Source organism: Triticum dicoccoides, chromosome 3A (genome assembly GCF_002162155.2).
Source record: "Triticum dicoccoides isolate Atlit2015 ecotype Zavitan chromosome 3A, WEW_v2.0, whole genome shotgun sequence".
Taxonomy (NCBI): Eukaryota; Viridiplantae; Streptophyta; class Magnoliopsida; order Poales; family Poaceae; genus Triticum; species Triticum dicoccoides.
This window is the reverse complement of record NC_041384.1, coordinates 250,709,113-250,728,756: the sequence shown is the minus strand read 5'-3', so window position 1 is coordinate 250,728,756 and position 19,644 is coordinate 250,709,113.

The window sequence follows — 19,644 nt, the reverse complement described above, 5'->3', positions numbered from 1 at the left end:
TGGCCATTTTCGGTCTGGGGGCTCGATATCCTCGGCCCTTTCCCCCGAGCTGTCGGGGGCTTTGAGTACTTGTACGTCGCAATCGACAAGTTCACAAAGTGGCCGGAAGTGTAGCCAGTGAGGAAGGTGACCGCACAGTCAGCAGTCAAGTTCTTCAGGTCAATTGTTTGCCGTTTCGGGATCCCTAACAGGATCATCACCGACAACGGCACGCAATTCACGAGCCGCACCTTCATGCAGTACGTCCAAGACCTTGGCGCCAAGGTCTGCTTCGCTTCTGTTGCGCATCCGAGAAGCAACGGTCAAGCAGAGAGGGCAAATGCTGAAGTGCTGCGCGAGCTCAAGACTAGAACTTTCGACAGGCTGCGTAAGTGCGGAAGAAACTGGATCGAGGAGCTGCTGGTGGTTCTTTGGTCGATCAGAACGATGCAAAATCGAGCCACTGGCCAGACGCCTTTCTCTCTAGTCTATGGAGCAGAGGCAGTTCTCCCCACGGAACTCGTATACGGATCGCCTCGAGTGCTCGCCTATGATGAGCTTGAGCAAGAACAGCTGCGACAAGACGATGCGCTGCTCCTTGAGGATGATCGTCTTCAGGCTGCTGTACGAGCTGCTCGATACCAGCAAGCTTTGCGCCGCTACCATAGCCGCAAAGTTAAGGCCAGAAGCTTCGAGGAAGGCGACCTTGTTCTTTGGCGCGTTCAGTCCGCCAAGAATTCCAACAAGTTGACGCCGAAGTGGGAAGGCCCTTATCGGGTGAAACGAGTCAGAAGGCCCGGCGCTGTCCGCCTTGAGACCGAAGATGGCATTCCGGTGAGCAACTCCTGGAACATAGAACATCTTCGTAAGTTTTTCCCGTAGGGCGCGGTTGCCGGAACCCGTTCCGGCAACCACCTTTTGTACAAGTCTTGCCGCTATTGCATGTAATCCTTTGTACAAAGCCGGGCGCAGATCCCGTGCATAAATAAAACCCCATGTGCTCCGCACAACTTGTCCATTTCATGCATTAGTTTCTTTCTTGCACGCATTATTTGACACTTTGTGCAGCACCTACATCCGGTTAGCAATAACGAGCCGAAGGGCTCCATATCATTATTTTCTCTTCTATCTTTTTTTCTCAACAAAGGAAAAGTAGGTTCCCTCGCACACAAGTTTGCCGGGGGGAAGGAGAAGATTGTGGTATGGACCAGGCGTCGTTCAAGCAAAGTTTTGCCTTGTCGGGAAGCAAACGACAGAAAAGCTAAGTTGCCAAAGTTTGAGCAATCAGTTTTTAAATTTTTGAGTTATCTTCCTCGAACGACCCTGCTTTGTATGGAAAACCTGTGCACGGAGGAACCAACTCGTGGCTAGTTGCGCCCTTACTTTGTTTCGAGTCCGCTCAACAACTTAAGTGTGCTGCATCTAGTCGTGACAAGGTTTCTTGTCGGAAGCAGCGCCGCCAGCAGGCTGCTGACGTTCCGCACTCAGCGCTCGCGGCTCGGGTGCCTGCGCCGACAAGTTCCCTAGAAGCGTAGGGTAAAAACATACAAAGGAAGGAATCTAGTAGAGGAAATAACATAGCAATTGATAACAGAAATAAAGTTATATTACAAGATAACTTGTCGCAGCTCTAACAGACTGTTTTTCATAACATGATTTGCAGCGACAAGGGAAAAGAAGAAATGGGCCGCCTAGTCTACGCGATCGCCCTCAACCCTCTTGATCTCGCTCACCTTGTCCACAATGGGTGCGACAAGGGCCTTGAGTGCGTCCCGATCGGCGTCTGGCGGCAAGGACTTGAGGACGTTGGTGAAGCTGAGGCCTGGATTGCGGAAGGCCACCTTCATCAGCACCTTCTGGAGAACCCCGGCGCAGATTTCGTGCGACTCGTCGGCCAGCTGCTTTGGGATCCTCTCCCGGAGCCGCCGGAGTGCCGTCGCCATGCCCTTGAAGAATAGGCTGAGCTTGGCACTGGGTTGGAGATTCTCGTCGGAGGGATACCCAAAGTCCTCCATCCCCAGCTGCGCCAGCTCCTCGTCGATGACTGCGGCAATATTCACCAGACCCTCGGTCCAGTGCTCCACAGTATCTCTGAATGAGTTATGGGTAATTGTGATGCTCTCCAGCAGCGCCTTGTCAGCCTTGACCTTCTCCGACAAGGTCTTCTCCCGATCCTTGGCGTCGTCCAGCGTCTGTGTCAGCGTGGCCAGCTTCAACTCCAGGTCTGCATTGGAATCCTTGGTGGCGCTGAGCTCCTTGCCCCTCTCAGCAAGAAGACCTTGCAGCTCACCGTGGGCGGCAGCATCCTTCTCACGCTCACGCTCGAGCGCGGCAAGCTCCTCGCCTCTCTTCCCGATGTTGGCCTCCAGCTGCGCCACCTTCTCCTCCAGCTCTTTCTTGGCGGCCTCTACGGTTGCGGCAGCGTCCTTTGCTTCCTTGAGCGCCCCGCCAAGTGCTTGCTCGCGCTCGGCGAGCTCCTCCTCATAGCTGTCGAGGTTGGCCTTCCGCTGCACCAATTCGCCTTCTCGCGCGGACTGCTTCTCGGCAGCTAGCCTTTGTTCCTCCTCAGCTTCGGCCTTCTCGAGAAGGAAGGCCGTGCGCTCCTCGGCGAGTCGCTCCAGCTCCTGTGCCAGGGACCGGAGAGCTTCTTGATTGTGGCCCCGGAGCTCCTCCGCGCGCTTTTCCATATCAACTCCCGCCTTCACGACAAGCGCTTCCCGGGAAGCCAGCTTGGCTTGCCGTGCGCGGTAGAGTGACAGCAGCTTCCGCAGCAGCTGCTCCTCCTCAGGCTCGCCACTGCTGCTGCTGGGCGCCAGTCGACCAACGACAGTCCAGCGGAGGTGAGCACCTCCTCATCGAAAGTTTCCCCCTCGACCGGCGCCCTGGAGCTCGACGCCCAGGGTAGCTTGATGAAGATATCGTCGCCGGCCTTCAAGTAGGCGCCAGGCTGGGGCTCCTGGGAGCCCGGCTCCACAGCAGTGGCAGAGGGATCAGCGGTCGGCGCAGCGCCTGGCGCTGCTGCGGCCTCAGGGTCGTCAGTGCGATCGCCCGACCCCTCGCCGGCTTCTGCGGCGGCAGCCTTGGCAGCCTCCTCGCCGGCGGTCTCATCAGCACCAGCCCCTTCTTCGTTGGCGGCGGCGTCGTCAGTGCTGCCATGCGCACCTTCCTCGCCGGCGCCCTCTGTCTCCATTGGCTCAGCAGCAGATAGGTCTGAAGAACGAAGAAGGGAGACAAATCAATCAAAAATCCAAGAGAAGAAAATCAGAAGAAAAAGAACCCAAGGGAAAGTTTTTGGACAAGTGAATTACCTGTGCCAAGATCTGCAGTTGCGGTCTCGGCCGCCGCAGGATCGACGGTGTTGTCCCTTGCTGGAGACTGCCCCTTGCCGGAGAGTTCTCCCTTGCTGGAGAGCGCTCCCTTGCCGGGGACTCCTCCCTTGGCGGCATAGTTGAAGCAGATGGCACTTCAGGACCAGCTTCCGGGTGCTCCTGATATGGCTGCTCTGCTCCTACACAAATCAACAAGCAAGATATCAACAAAGGAAAAAGCACTCATGCGCGCCTGACAGCAGAAAGCTAACTATGAACTTATGCTGGGGGCTGCGCTGGGGGCTGCTTTGAGGAGTGGTTGCCGGGTCCGTCAAGGTGGTCTCGGACCCACCCCCTGCTGACACGGTGGGGTCATCTTCGATGACAATCACCGCGGCCTCGGCCCTCTACGCTGCTCTCTGGGCCAGTGTCCTGAAAAGAAAGGAGTTCAGATTGAAGCAAGTCAGATACAAGATAAAAACAACAAGATTGAAGAACTACAAGAGCACCAAAGAAACTTACTCTTCTTCCTCCTCGTCGGAGCTGAGCGCGGAAAGATCAAAGTCCGGCTCCCCTCCAGTGCGGCGAGGCGGAGGAGTAGGATCCCTTGCCCGCTTGGCGGGGGCAGTGGTGGTGGCCCGGGAAGATCCCGCTCCAGTTGCCGCTGCTGCGTGAGGCGCTCCCGCGGCAACATTGCTTGCCGCGGTAGAGCGTGTCGCACGGCTCGGCGGCTGTTGACCCGGCTGCCGCCCCGCTACGTCCGCGGCCCTGCGAAGACGCCTTCTTGGCGGGGCCGGGGGCTCCACCTGCGGCAAGCTTTCTGAAGGCTCGGGCTCTCCCTCGCCGGCCTCGCTCGGCTCAGCTTTAGAGCCGGCAGGCTCTTCCTCGCCAATGAACTCCGCGCGCTCGGCGAGGTTTGCCGCCTCTGCCGCCTCCGCCTCCTCCACAGTGAACCCGAACGCGCCTGCGGCAGCTACGGCCGCAACCTCTTCCACCCTAGTGGCGATGCGCTGCAGCTCCTCGTCGGTGGTGTCACGGGTGAGGCTCTTCTGCTCGTCAGCGCGGACCGGCACTTCCTCCAAGTTGTCAAAGAACGCTTGCACGACGTCATCCGCAGGCTCTTGCCAAGTTGGAACGATTCCGTGTGAATTGCACAACGGCATCATGGCGCGGATCCGGTCAAGCGAAGGATTATTGCACAATGGAACGACGCCCCTAGCCAGCGTGAATGGGTGCTGGGGATTGCGTTTGAGCAACTCCAGGAGCATTGCATCCAGCTCCAAGACGGTGAAGTTGTAGTTGAGGCCCGGCCGCGGCCTCATGATGTCCGCCGAGTTCTTGAATTCCCAGGCGGGCCTCCCCCTCTCCTGCAGGGGGGCGATGCGGCGGCGGAGGAAATCTGCGCCTACAGCGCCTACAGTGAGCCTGGCAAGCCTGAGGCGAAGGATCCTAGTGATGGCGATCTTCAGCCTCTCGTCTTCCGGGGCCACATTGCTCCAGTCATTGCCGCGCACTATTGGAGCTTGGCGCACGGCGGTGAAGGGCTGCGGATTCTCCTCGACGATCCAGCACCACTCCGCTCTCCACTCCTCCCACTTGCTGTGGAGCTCACCCTCCAAGTACGCCTCCTTCTTGCTGACTCTCGAGATCCAGGCGATCGCTCCGGCAAGCGGCTCTCCTCTCTCTACCCGAGGCATGAATAAGTGGCGGAAAAGGGCAACATTGGGGTGGACTCCGACAAACTTTTCGCACAAATGTGCGAAAACTGCCATGGTCAGAACGGCGTTGGGGGTGAAATCAAGGAGCCGGAGGCCGTAGGTGTTCATGATATCGCAGAAGAACTCCGAGAAGGGCGGGCAGAGCCTGCAATAGAAGAACAGCGCGAAGAATGGGTACCCGTTTGGAGCCAGTTCCGAAGCAGCGGCCGGGAGTACCCTCATGCGCGGATGCGCCCGCGTCTCCGTCGCCCAAAAGAGGTAGAAGTACTCCCTCAGCTCCTTCGCGCCAAGCTGGGGGGAGAAGATCGCCCGCTCCTTCCGCAGCGCTATGAGCCGCTGCGCCTCGGCCGACTTCACGCCCTTTCCCTTGTCGGCTTTCGGAGCCATGGCGGAGGTGGTGGGGGAGGTCGACGGCGTTGGTGATGCTGGTGGCAATGGGGGGCGGAGCGCTGCTCTCTCGGCTTCGGGAAGAAGGGGGGGAGCGGCGGAGGTTCGTGAAGATGGAGTAGTAGCAACCAGCGAGGGGGAATGAACTGCCCCTGTTTCGTCTGCTTATAAAGAGGGACGGGGCGGACGTTTCTCCCTTCCGAATAAAGAACCACCCACGATCTCTCCCACGACGCCGCATTCAACGCGTGTCGTTAGGGGAGAGCGCGGTGGATACGGAGCGAGATTCGGCGTGGCCCAGTCCGCGTGTGCCCGTGCCCTATCTTGGGCCTGTCCCAACAGCGCTCGGCACCGTGTCTGGCCCAGGCCCGGGGGCTCCTGTCGGTGTACTAGAATAGGGGTACCCTAGTACCCCGAACTTGTGCACGGGCAGTTGCAGCACCCCGCGACAAGGCTTGCCGGGCGAACGCCAAGATCCTCCGTGGTTCCCTTGGAGCCATTCAAGAACAAAGTATTTAAGCTCAGGAGACAAGGCCCCGGCAAGAGGAGCTTGCCGGGAAGGCCAACCAAGGCACTCCAAGGAACTTGCCGCGACGCGCCACGCGCTCCGGCAAGGCAACAAGGCCCCGGCAAGAGGAGCTTGCCGGGAAGACCAACCAAGGTACCTCGAGGCCCGGTGAGCGACAAGCTTCCGGACCCGACAAGATAACAGCAGCGGCAAGGCGCTTGCCGCGGCAGGCGGCCACTCTGTGCCCACACTCCAGCGCATCCACCAACGTGTCGCTCTGAGGGCCTCTCCAGGCGCGCGTGGCGGGAGGCTGTGCAGCCAGCGGTGCGCAATGGCATGCGAAGCTGACAAGATCACCATCATGGCGAACGGTGGCGCCCCTAACGGTCCTTTTCTGCACTGTTTGGGCGACTCAGACGGGCATTTAATGCCCTTGTCCCCTGCCGTCAGGGTTAGGTAGGGTGCACTGTACAAGTAACTGTACCAACCACCTCACTTTTTACATTTGTACCCTTCTCTGCGTTGCCACCTGTCGGTGACCCCCTTAGCGTATAAAAGGAGGCCCATGCGCAATGTAGAGGGGGTTCGACTGGTTCGGAACCCAGAAAAACACTACGCTCTCTCTCTGGAGCAAGAACACAAGATAATCAAACAAGCAGCAGTAGGAGTGTTATCTCTCCGGAGAGCTCCGAAGCTGGGTAAACTGCTCGTGTGCTTCGCCTCGATCTGCTCTTCGTGTGATCTCCGCCCCCCGCTGAACCGAAAGGGGCTCGGTCCTCCGGCCCCATAGATGTTTGTGGATCAGTTTCCCCGACATTGGGGTTCCAGAAGTATTCAAAACCTACAGATTACTACATATTGTTCTTTGTTTTGACAGATTCTATTTTTCGTGTGTTGTTTGCTTATTTTGATGAATCTACGGCTAGTAATAGAGTTTATGAACCATAGAAAAGTTGGAATACAGTAGGTTTAACACCAATATAAATAAATAATGAGTTCATTATGGTACCTTGAAGTGGTGGTTTGTTTTCTTTTACTAACGGAGCTCATGAAGGTTTTCTTTTAAGTTTTGTGTTGTGAAGTTTTCATGTTTTGGGTAAAGATTTGATGGATATTGGAACAAGAAGTGGCAAGAGCCTAAGATTGGGTATGCCCAAGGCATTCCAAGGTAAAATCCAAGGACAACCAAAAGCCTAAGCTTGGGGATGTCCCGAAAGGCATCCCCTCTTTCGTCTTCGTCCATCGGTAACTTTACTTGGAGCTATATTTTTATTCGCCATATGATATGTGTTTTTCTTGCAGCGTCTTGCATGATTTGAGTCTTTGATTTTTAGTTTACAACAATCATCCTTGCTGTACACACCCTTTGGGAGACACACACATGAATTGGAATTTATTAGAATACTCTATGGGCTTCACTTATATCTTTTGAGTTGGATAATTTTTGCTCTAGTGCTTCGCTTATATCTTTTAGAGCACGGCGGTGGTTCTATTTTATAGAAATAATTAATCTCTCATGCTTCACTTATGTCATTTTGAGAGTCCTTTAGAACATCATGGTAATTCACTTTGGTTATAAATTTTAAATGCTAAGAGAAGTTGGATGCTTGATAGATGGTTTTGAGATATAAAGGTGGTAATATTAGAGGTGTGCTAGTTGAGTAATTCTGAAATTGATGAATACTTGTGTTGAAGTTGGCAGGTCCCATAGCATGCACATATGGTAAACGTTATGTGACAAATTTGAAGCATGGGGTGTTCTTTGATTGCTTTCCTTATGAGTGGCGGTCGGGGACGAGCGATGGTCTTTTCCTACCAATCTATCCCCCTAGGAGCATGCGCGTAGTGCTTAGTTTTGATGACTTGTAGATTTTTTGCAATAAGTATGTGAGTTCTTTATGACTAATGTTGAGCCCATGGATTATACGCACTCTCACCCTTCCATCATTGCTAGCCTCTTCGGTACCGTGCATTGCCCTTTCCCACCTTAAGAGTTGGTGCAAACTTCGCCGGTGCATCCAAACCCCGTGATATGATATGCTCTATCACACATAAGCCTCCTTATATCTTCCTCAAAACAGCCACCATACCTACCTATTATGGCATTTCCATAGCCATTCCGAGATATATTGCCATGCAACTTTCCACCGTCCCATTTATTAGGACACGCATCATCATTGTCATATTGCTTTGCATGATCATGTAGTTGACATCGTATTTGTGGCAAGGCCACCATGATTAATTTTTCATACATGTCACTCTTGATTCATCGCAATCCCGGTACACCACTGGAGGCATTCACATAGACTCATATTTTGTTCTAAGTATCAAGTTGTAATTCTTGAGTTGTAGGAAAATAGAAGTGTGATGATCATCATTAGAGCATTGTCCCATGTGAGGAAAGGATGATGGAGACTATGATTCCCCCACAAGTCAGGATGAGACTCCGGACGAAAAATAAGAAAAAAAGGGAAAAGAGGCCAAAAGAAAAAAAGGAAAGAAGGCCCAAATAAAAAAATGAGAGAAAAAGAGAGACAGGACAATGTTACCATTCTTTTTCCACACTTGTGCTTCAAAGTAGCACCATGATCTTCATGATAAAGAGTCTCCTATGTTGTCACTTTCATAAACTAGTGGGAATTTTTCATTATAGAACTTGGCTTGTATATTCCAATGATGGGCTTCCTCAAATTGCCCTAGGTCTTCGTGAGCAAGCAAGTTGGATGCACATCCACTTAGTTTCTTTTGATGAGCCTTCATATATTTATAGCTCTAGTGCATCCGTTGCATGGCAATCCCTACTCCTTGCATTGACATCAATCGGTGGGCATCTCCATAGCCCATTGATTAGCCACATCAATGTGAGACTTTCTCCCTTTTTGTCTTCTCACACAACCTCAATCATCATATTCTATTCCACCCATAGTGCTATGTCCATGGCTCGCGCTCATATATTACGTAAAAGTTGAAAGAGTTTGAAAAGGCTAAGTATGAAACAATTGCTTGGCTTGTCATCGGGGTTGTGCATGATGAGAGCATTTTGTGTGACGAAAATGAAGCATGGCCAAACTATATGACTTTGTAGGGATAAGTTTTCTTTAGCTATGGTATTTTGATAAGACATAATTGCTTGATTGGCATACTTGGAGTATTACTATTTTTATGTCAACAATAAACTTTTATCTTGAATCTTTTGGATCTGAACATTCATGCCACAATAGAGAAAAATACATTGAAGAATATTCTAGAAAGCATTCCACATCAAAAATTCTGTTTTTATCATTTACCTACTCCAGGACGAGCAGGAATTAAGCTTGGGGATGCTGATACGTCTGTAACGTTTCTATAATATTTGATTGTTCCATGCTATTATATTATCTGTTTTGGATGTTAATGGGCTTTATTTTACACTTTTATATTATTTTTGGGACTAACCTATTAACCCAAGGCCGGGTACAAATTGCTGTTTTTTTGCCTATTTCAATGTTTCGCAGAGAAGGAATATCAAACGAAGTCCAAACAGAATGAAACCTTTGGGAGGGTGATTTTTGGAACAAACGTGATCCAGAGGACTTGGAGTGGATGTCAAGCAACCAACGAGGTGGCCACGAGGCAGGGGCGCGCCTACCCCCTGGGCGCGCCCTCCCCCTTGTGGGCCCCTCATGGCTCAATCGACCTACTTCTTCCTCCTATATATACCTACGTACCCTGAAAACATCCAGGAGCACCACGAAATCCTATTTCCACCGCCGCAACCTTCTTTAACCAAGAGATCCCATCTTAGGGCCATTTCCGAAGCTCCGCCGGAGGGGGCATTGATCACGGAGGGCCTCTACATCAATTCCATGGCCCCTCCGATGATGTGTGAGTAGTTTACTTCAGACCTTCGGGTCCATAGTTATTAGCTAGATGACTTCTTCTCTCTCTTTGGATCTCAATACAAAGTTCTCCTCGATTCGCTTGGAGATCTATTCGACGTAATCTTCTTTGCGGTGTGTTTGTCGAGATCCGATGAATTGTGGGTTTATGATCAAGATTATCTATGAACAATATTTGAATCTTCTCTGAATTCTTTTATGTATGATTGGTTATCTTTGCAAGTTTCTTAGAATTATCATTTTTGTTTGGCCTACTAGATTGATCTTTCTTGCAATGGGAGAAAAGCTTAGCTTTGGGTTCAATCTTGCGGTGCTCGATCGCAGTGACAGTAGGGGAAACGACACGTATTGTATTGTTGCCATCGAGGATAAAAAGATGAGGTTTATATCATATTGCATGAGTTTATCCCTCTACATCATGTCATCTTTCTTAAAGCGTTATTCCATTCGTATGAACTTAATACTCTAGATGCATGCTGGATAGCAGTCGATGTATGGAGTAATAGTAGTAGATGCAGGCAGGAGTCGGTCTACTTGTCAAGGACGTGATGCCTATATACATGATCATATCTAGATATTCTCATAACTATGCTTAATTCTATCAATTGCTCGACAGTAATTTGTTCACCCACCGTAATACTTATGCTATCTTGAGAGAAGCCACTAGTGAAACCTATGGCCCCCAGGTCTATTTTCCATCATACAAGTTTCTAATCTATTTTATTTTGCAATCTTTACTTTCAATTTATATCACCAAAATACCAAAAATATTTATCTTATTATTATTATCTCTATTAGATCTCACTCTTGCAAGTGGTCGTGATGGGATTGACAACCCCTTTATCGCGTTGGTTGCGAGGTTCTTATTTGTTTGTGTAGGTACGAGGTGACTCACGCGTGGTCTCCTACTAGATTGATACATTGGTTCTCAAAAACCAAGGAAAATACTTATGCTACTTTGCTGCATCACCCTTTCCTCTTCAAGGGAAAAGCAATGCGCGCTCAAGAGGTAGCAGGCGGCTATGGGGTGTTGCCTCTGCGGGGCGGAGCTCAGCGGTGAGGTGAGTAGGAGGTGGCGGGGCGGCGGAGCAAGTGCGGGCGGAGAGAGGTGGCGCGCGACGACGGCTCGGTGGCGGAGCGAGGCGGCGGCACGGGGAGGCTGCAGAGGACGACAGTGGACGACGAGGCAGGCGGCGGCGCGGCGCGGGTTGACCCGGGCCCCAGATGGGCTCGGGCGGGCCGCGGATGGGCCTGTAGGGCCGGCGGTGGCGCGCAGTGGGAGACGACGACGTGGCAGTGCGTGATTGGCTGGGCGACATGGCCAGTGGACGTGTCCAGCGCGGGCGGACGCGTCCGTCGGCGCGGCGAAGAGGAGGCTAGGGTTTTTACCCGTGATTTGAGGAGGGGTAGGCCTATTTATAGGTTTTGGGAGCTAGAAGAGGGCTATTGAGGTGCAGTTTTCGCCCACACGATCGTGATCCAACGACGAAGAGCATGGAGGGGATTTTGATGGGCTAGTGGGCTGTTGTGGAGGGGTGCTGGGCTGCAAACTGAGAGGGGTTTCGTGGTTACGTGGTTAATCATTGGGGCATCAAACGACCTCCAAATGGAACGAAATTTTACAGGCGGTCTACTGGTGATATACCAATGCCACTCGACAAATCTCGGCCCATTCCGAGAAGGTTTTTCTCCCGCTCATGAAACAAGATCTGGGAGGTGCGGCGGGTGCATGTGAGAGCGCCAGATTCCGAAACGGACAACGGCAAAAGTGACCGGATGCAAGAGACGAACATCAATGCAAATGAGATGCACATGATGACATGGCAAAGTGCAACATGAAAGAAAATCACATGGCAACAACGGTGAATAACTGGAAGACACCTGGCGCATCGGTCTTGGGGCATTACAAAATACTTATCTCTACTTCGCTGCACCATCCTTTCCTCTTCAAGGGAAAAACCAACGCAAGCTCAAGAAGTAGCATGAAGAATTTCTGGCGCCGTTGCCCGGGAGATCTACACCAAGTCAAGACATACCAAGTACCCATCATAAACTCTCATCTCTTGCATTACATTATTCGCCATTCGCCTCTCGTTTTCCTCTCCCCCACTTCTAAAACGATTTTTGAAAAAACTGCCCTTTTCTTCGCCCTTCTTTCATTTGCCCTTATGTATTACTTGGTTTGTTTGCTCGTTTTCTTGGTATAATTGTATTTATTGAAAATCAGAAACAAAGTTTATGGATCCTCATCCTCTTGCTAATCTTTTTAAGAGATCCAATTATGATGAACCAATTGCTAGTGAGTTTTGTGCATTAGATTATCTTTATGAAGTTTTGCTTGAAATTCATGAATCTAAAAATTGTGTTGAAGAAATTTATGAAGTGATTCACAGTAGCTCATTGAATAAAAGGCACGGTTGCAATGGTTTTACTATAAATTCTATTAGTGTCAATTGCGTTAATGATATGCAAAACCCTATGCTTGGGGATGCTAATTTTGCTATGTCTACTACTTGTTTCCATGATCATGATTGGGGTGATTCTTCTTATGATCTCGAAAATTTATTTAAGCCCCGTGATGAATATGAGATTGATAATAATGTTTGAAATAATATTGAAAGTGGGTTTGGAAGGGTGTCAACTTTAAATCCCACATTTTTGGAGAATGTTCAATCTTTTTTTTTATAAAAGTGGGGTTGGAGAGGTCATGACTTTAGTTAATGTTAATCCCTCTATTTTGGAAGAGTGTCAACTTCGCATGCATGTGGATCGTGTTGAGATTATGTTATGTGATAGCTATATTATTGAATTTGCTTATGATACTACATGTAATTATTATGAGAGAGGAAAATATGGTTGTAGAAATTTTCATGTTACTAAATTACCTCTCTTCATGTTGAGATTGCTATCGTCTTTTTCGTCTTCCTTGCATATGCCAGTTTTTGCTTGCCTTGCTATTTTGTTTGCTTATAAAATGCCTATGCATAGGAAGTATGTTAGACTTAGATGTGCTTGTCAAGTGTTTTGTGATGCTCTATCTGTGCTTCAATTCTTGTCTTTCATGTGAGCATCATTGAAATCTCAATGCCTAGCTAAGGGCGTTAAACAATAGTGATACGTCTCCAACGTATCTATATTTTTTGATTGTTCCATGCTATTATATTATCTATTTTGGATGTTAATGGGCTTATTTATATACTTTTACATTATTTTTGGGACTAACCTACTAACTCAAGGCCCAGTGCAAATTTTTGTTTTTTTGCCTATTTCAGTGTTTCATAGAAAAGGAATATCAAACGGAATGAAACCTTCGGGAGAGTTATTTTTGGAACAAACATGATCCAGAGGACTTGGAGTGGACGACAAGAAATCAATGATGAGGCCACGAGGCGGGTGTGGGGGGGGTGCGCCCTCCACCCTCATGGGCCCCTCGTGGCTCCACTGACCTACTTCTTCCTCTGCCGCAACCAGGAGTACCACAAAACCCTATTTCCACCACCGCAACCTTCTGTACCCAAGAGATCCCATCTTGGGGCCTTTTCTGGAGCTCCATCGGAGGGGGAATCGATCACGTAGGGCTTCTACATCAACACCATAGCCTCTCCGATGATGTGTGAGTAGTTTACTTCAGACCTTCGGCTCCATAGTTATTAGCTAGATGGCTTCTTCTCTCTCTTTGGATCTCAATACAATGTTCTCCTTGATCTTCTTGGAGATCTATTCGATGTAACTCTTTTTGCGGTGTGTTTGTCGAGATCCGATGAATTGTGGGTTTATGATCAAGTTTATCTATGAACAATATTTGATTCTTATCTAAAATCTTTTATGTATGATTGGTTATCTTTGCAAGTCTCTTCAAATTACCAGTTTGGTTTGGCCTACTAGATTGATCTTTCTTGCAATGGGAGAAGTGTTTAGCTTTGGGTTCAATCTTGCGGTGTCATTTCCTAGTGACAGCAGGGGCAGCAAGGCACGCATTATATTGTTGCCATCGAGGATAAAAAGATGGGGTTTATATCATATTGCTTGAGTTTATCCCTCTACATCATGTCATCTTGCCTAATGCATTACTATGTTCTTATGAACTTAATACTCTAGATGCATGCTGGATAGCGGTCGATGTGTGGAGTAATAGTAGTATATGCAGAATCGTTTCGGTCTACTTGTCACGGAAGTGATGCCTATATACATGATCATGCCTAGATATTATCATAATTATGCACTTTTCTATCAATTGCTCGACAGTAATTCGTTCACCCACTGTAATACTTATGCTATCTTGAGAGAAGCCACTAGTGAAACCTATGGCCACCGGGTCTATTCTCCATTATATTATTCTCCCGTCAACAAGCTATTTATATCGCCGTTTATTTTGCAATCTTTATTTTCCAATCTATATCATAAAAATACCAAAAATATTTATCTTATTATTATTATCTCTATCAGATCTCACTCTTGTAAGTGACCGTGAAGGGATTGACAACCCCTTTATCACATTGGTTGCAAGGTTCTTATTTGTTTGTGCAGTTATGAGGGACTTGCATGTAGTCTCCTATTGGATTGATACCTTGGTTCTCAAAAACTGAGGGAAATACTTACGCTACTTTGCTGCATCACCCTTTCCTCTTCGAGGGAAAACCAACGCAGTGCTCAAGAGGTAGCAAGAAGGATTTTTGGCACCGTTGCCGGGGAGATCTACATCAAGTCAAGACATACCAAGTACCTATCATAAACTCTTATCCCTTGCATTACATTATTTGCCATTTGCCACTCGTTTTCCTCTCCCCCACTTGACCCTTGCCGTTTTATTCGCCCTCTTTCTCCGTTCCCCTTCTCTTTTCTACTTCGTCTCTTTTCGCTTGCTTCTTGTGTGCTTGCGTGTTGGATTGTTTGTCACGATGACTCAAGATAATACTAAATTGTGTGACCTTTCCAATACCAACAATAATGATTTTATTAGAACTCCGATTTCTCCTCTTACCGATGCCAAATCTTGTGAAATTAATACTGCTTTGCTGAATCTTGTCATGAAAGATCCATATTCCAGCCTTCCTAGTGAATATGCCGCTACCCGTCTAAACAGCTTTGTTGATTTATCTGATATGCAAAAGAAGAAAGATGTGGATAATTATATTATTAAATTGAAGCTATTCCCGTTTTCGCTTAGAGATTGTGCTAAAACATGGTTTTCGTCTTTGCCTAAAAATAGTATCGATTCATGGAATAAGTGCAAAGATGCTTTTATCTCTAAGTATTTTCCTCCCGCTAAGATCATCTCTCTTAGAAACGATATTATTAATTTTAAGCAACATGATCATGAACATGTTGCACAAGTTTGGGAGAGGACGAAATTAATGATATGTAATTGGCCTACACATGGTTTGAATCTTTGGATGATTATACAAATTTTTTATGCCGGATTGAATTTTGCTTCTAGAAATCTTTTAGATTCGGCCGCGAGAGGCACTTGTATGGAAATCACTTTAGGAGAAGCTACTAAACTCCTAGATAATATTATGGTTAATTATTCTCAAAGGCACAATGAAAGATCTACTAGTAAAAAGGTGCATGCAATAGAAGAAATTAATTTTTTGAGTGGAAAGATGGATGAACTTATGAAATTGTTTGCTAATAAGAGTGTTTCTTCTGATCCTAATGATATGCCTCTGTCTACTTTGATTGAGAATAATAATGAATCTATGGATGCGAATTTTGTTGGTAGGAACAATTTTGGTAATAACACGTATAGAGGTAATTTTAATCCTAGGCCTTTTGCTAGTAATTCCTCTAATAATTATGGTAATTCCTACAACAATTCTTATGGAAATTATAATAAGATGCCCTCTGATTTTGAATCTAATATTAAAGAATTTATTAGTTCGCAAAAGAGTTTCAATGCTTTGATTGAAGAAAAATTGTCTAAGATTGATGACTTGGCTAGGAACGTGGATAGAATTTCTATTTATGTTGATTCTTTGAAAGTTAGATCTATTCGACCTAAGCATTATATCAATGAGCCTCTCAAAGCAATAAGAATTTCCATTGATGAGTGCAAAGAAAGAACCGCTAGGATGCGTGCTAAAAAAGATTGCTTTACAAAAGCGTGTTCTTCTAGTTTTGATGATAATAAGGATGAAGATATAAAAGTGATTGATGTGTCTCCAATTAAATCTTTGTTTTGCAATATGAATCTTCATAATGATGGGACTGGAGATGAGTCATCTTTAGTTAAAAGGTGTCCCAATGATTCGGAGTTTTTAGATCTTGATGCAAAAATTAATAAATGTGGGATTGGAGAGGTCAAAACTTAACATAGCAATGAACCCACTATTTTGGATTTCAAGGAATTTAATTATGATAATTTTTCTTTAATAGATTGTATTTCCTTGTTGCAATCCGTGCTAAATTCTCCGCATGCTTATAGTCAAAATAAGGCTTTTACTAAACATATCGTTGATGCTTTAATGCAACCTTATGAAGAAAAGCTTGAATTGGAAGTTTCTATCCCTAGAAAACTTCATGATGAATGGGAGCCTTGTAACACCCACGATGCGGCTATATCTCCCATGTGTCGGAGCACGACTTAGAGGCATAACCGCATAGTGGGCATGTCGCAAGAGGGGTAATCTTTACACATCCCATGTACTGAATAAGAATGGGATAAATAGTTGGCTTACAATTGCCACTTCACACATTACCTAAATATAGCATTACATCATCCAGATACAATCAAGGTCCGACTATGGAACCAAATAAAGAAAGACAACCCCTAATGCAAAAGATCCCCGATCGCCCAACTGGGCTCCACTACTTAACGAAAGGAAACGAAACAACCCAACGGACACGATCTTCATCGAGCTCCCACTTGAGCTCAGCTGCGTCATCTGCACTGGTATCAATGGCACCTGCAACTGGTTTTGGAAGTAATCTGTGAGTCAGGGGACTCAGCAATCTCACACCCTCGCGATCAAGACTAATTAAGCTTATGGGTAGGACAAGGGGGGTAGTGAGGTGAAGCTGCAGCAAGCACTAGCATATATGGCGGCTAACTTACGCAAATAAGATCGAGAAGAGAAGCAAAGCACGGTCATGAACTAGAAGTGATCAAGAAGTGATCCTGAAACTACTTACGTTCAAGCATAACACAAGAACCATGTTCACTTCCCGCACTCCGCCGGAAAGAGACCATCACGGCTACACACGCGGTTGATGCATTTTAATTAAGTTAAGTGTCAAGTTCTCTAGAACCGGAGATTAACAAATTCCCATCTAGCCATAACCGCGGGCATGGCTTTCGAAAGTTCAAAACCCTGCAGGGGTGTCCCAACTTAGCCCATCACAAGCTCTCACGGTCAACGAAGGATATTCCTTCTACGAGGACGACCCGATCAGACTCAGAATCCTGGTTACAAGACATTTGGACAATGGTAAAACAAGACCAGCAAAGCCACCCGATGTGCCGACATCCTGATAGGAGCTGCACATATCTTGTTCTCAAGGCAACACCGGATTGTCCAAGATTCTGGTAGGCCAACCCAGAGTTGCCTTGGTGGCCACCGGCGGCTGACAGGTTCGGACCAACACTTAGACAAGCATTGTCCCTGGGGAAGGGGTTAAAATAAAGATGACCCTTGAGTCTTCAGAACCCAAGGGAAAAAGGCTAGGTGGCAAATGGTAAAACCAAGGTTGGGGCTTGCTAGAGGAGTTTTATTCAAGGTGAACTGTCAAGGGGTTCCCATTATAACCCAACCGCGTAAGGAATGCAAAATCAAGGAACATAACACTGGTATGACGGAAACTAGGGCGGCAAGAGTGGAACAAAACACTAGGCATAAGGCTGAGCCTTCCACCCTTTACCAAGTATATAGATGCATTAATTAAAATAAGAGATATTGTGATATCCCAACAAATATCCATGTTCCAACATGGAACAAACTCCATCTTCACCTGCAACTAACAACGCTATAAGAGGGGCTGAGCAAAGCGGAAACATAGCCAAACAACAGTTTGCTAGGACAAGGTGGGTTAGAGGTTTGACATGGCAATATGGGAGGCAGGATATAGCAAGTGGTAGGTATCGCAACATAACAAAAGAGCGAGCAACTAGCAAGCAAAGATAGAAGTGATTTCGAGGGTACGGTCATCGTAAGCGTACTCAACGGGTTCCTCGATCACGAACTCATCTCCTGGCTCTACCCAAGGCAAGAACACAAGCAAAGGAAACCACAATCAACCGCGGTGCAATGCGCAAGCAACATGATGCAAAACATGGCATGATATGCGGGATGTGATATGCAATGCATATGCATGCTCCGAAAGGAAAAGAATGAACCAGGACTCAACTTGGCAAACCAAGTGCTCCGCTGGAAAGATGAGTTGATTTCGGTCGAAACCGATATAAAGATCACGGGAATCGGATGCACGGTTTAATGGCAAGCAAAACAATAATGGCACAATTCTGCGATTAACAGCACGATGCCATCTAAAATGCAACAAGAAACTAAGGTACTGCACTCTAACATAGCAACAAAGCACATGGCAGTGATCTACTCAAGATGCTTGACAAAAGATGAACACTAAGCTACGGCGAAATCACACAAGAGCAGGTTCAAACAAGCATGGCAAAAGGGTAAAAGATAACAGCATCACAGACTATGTGAAAATAATAACATGTCAGGAAATAACACTAGGAAGCAATGTTTAGAGCAAGATAACAACATGCTACAGGGTCAGATCATAGAAATACAAGGCATGACATGAATCTACTCAAAGTATATAACAAAAGTCCCTTACTGACCATAAGCCAAAAAGGTTGAGAAGATATGATGGCACCCATGTAAACATAGCAAGTTTCGTTAACTTGGCATGAATTATGAAGGCATGTTTGCGAGCTCGATGCACTCAACACAAGGCATTGCATGACAAGCTAAGCATACTACCAGCAAGAAGACATGTTCATGAAGCTAACCAAATCAATAAGAAACTCATAGCATGCATGGATCAACTACAACAACCGTGGCAAATTGATTAACACGTAAACAATCTGCCAGGAACATTTTATAGCAAAAGTAGAGCAAAATTGAGTCATGCTATGGCACTCCATGAATGCAAACAGGGACATGGATGGATAGATAATGACCATATATCCAAATCATCCTTAATGAACATACTCAAAAGAAGCATGGATCTCTATGTAGCAACATGAACACATGGCATAAAAATAACAGCAGAGCAAAGACTTAGTGAAATTCTAAGTCTCTGAAATTAGCAATATTACGAGAGCTACTTTGCATGCATGTGCTAGTCACCACATTGATCACAAAAATACATGGCATACACCCCTGTAAAGATGGCATGGCATAGCCCAAAACACATGTAGAGCTCATACTCATATGCAGCACACAATAATCATGGCAAAAATGACAAATGCTCATAATCTGCTAAGAATCAGGAACTAACATTTTATAGCACACTTGCATCAACAATTTGGGTATCAAGATGGACTCAAAAAAGCATGGCACAATGGAACAAAATGAAGAGCACATCATGATGAACATTTTGACATATCATGCATGCAAAATGGATCTACGTATGAGGAGTTATGGCATGTTGAGCAGGGCTTCAGAATGCCTGAATTTAGGTACTTAGTAAAAGAACACCCGAGCGTAGAATAGTAAAAGTCGCACGAGGGGAGGACAGATGGGCGCTCACCATGTGGGCTCGGCCCAAGAAGGGGGTGAGACAGACAGGCCGGAGCGGACGGGCCAGACGGGATGCGGTGGCCCACACGGCCCACGAGGTCGGGTCGACGGGACGTCGTCCTCCTCCCGATCGCCCTATCGGATCGGGGAGGCAGGAGGCGGCGG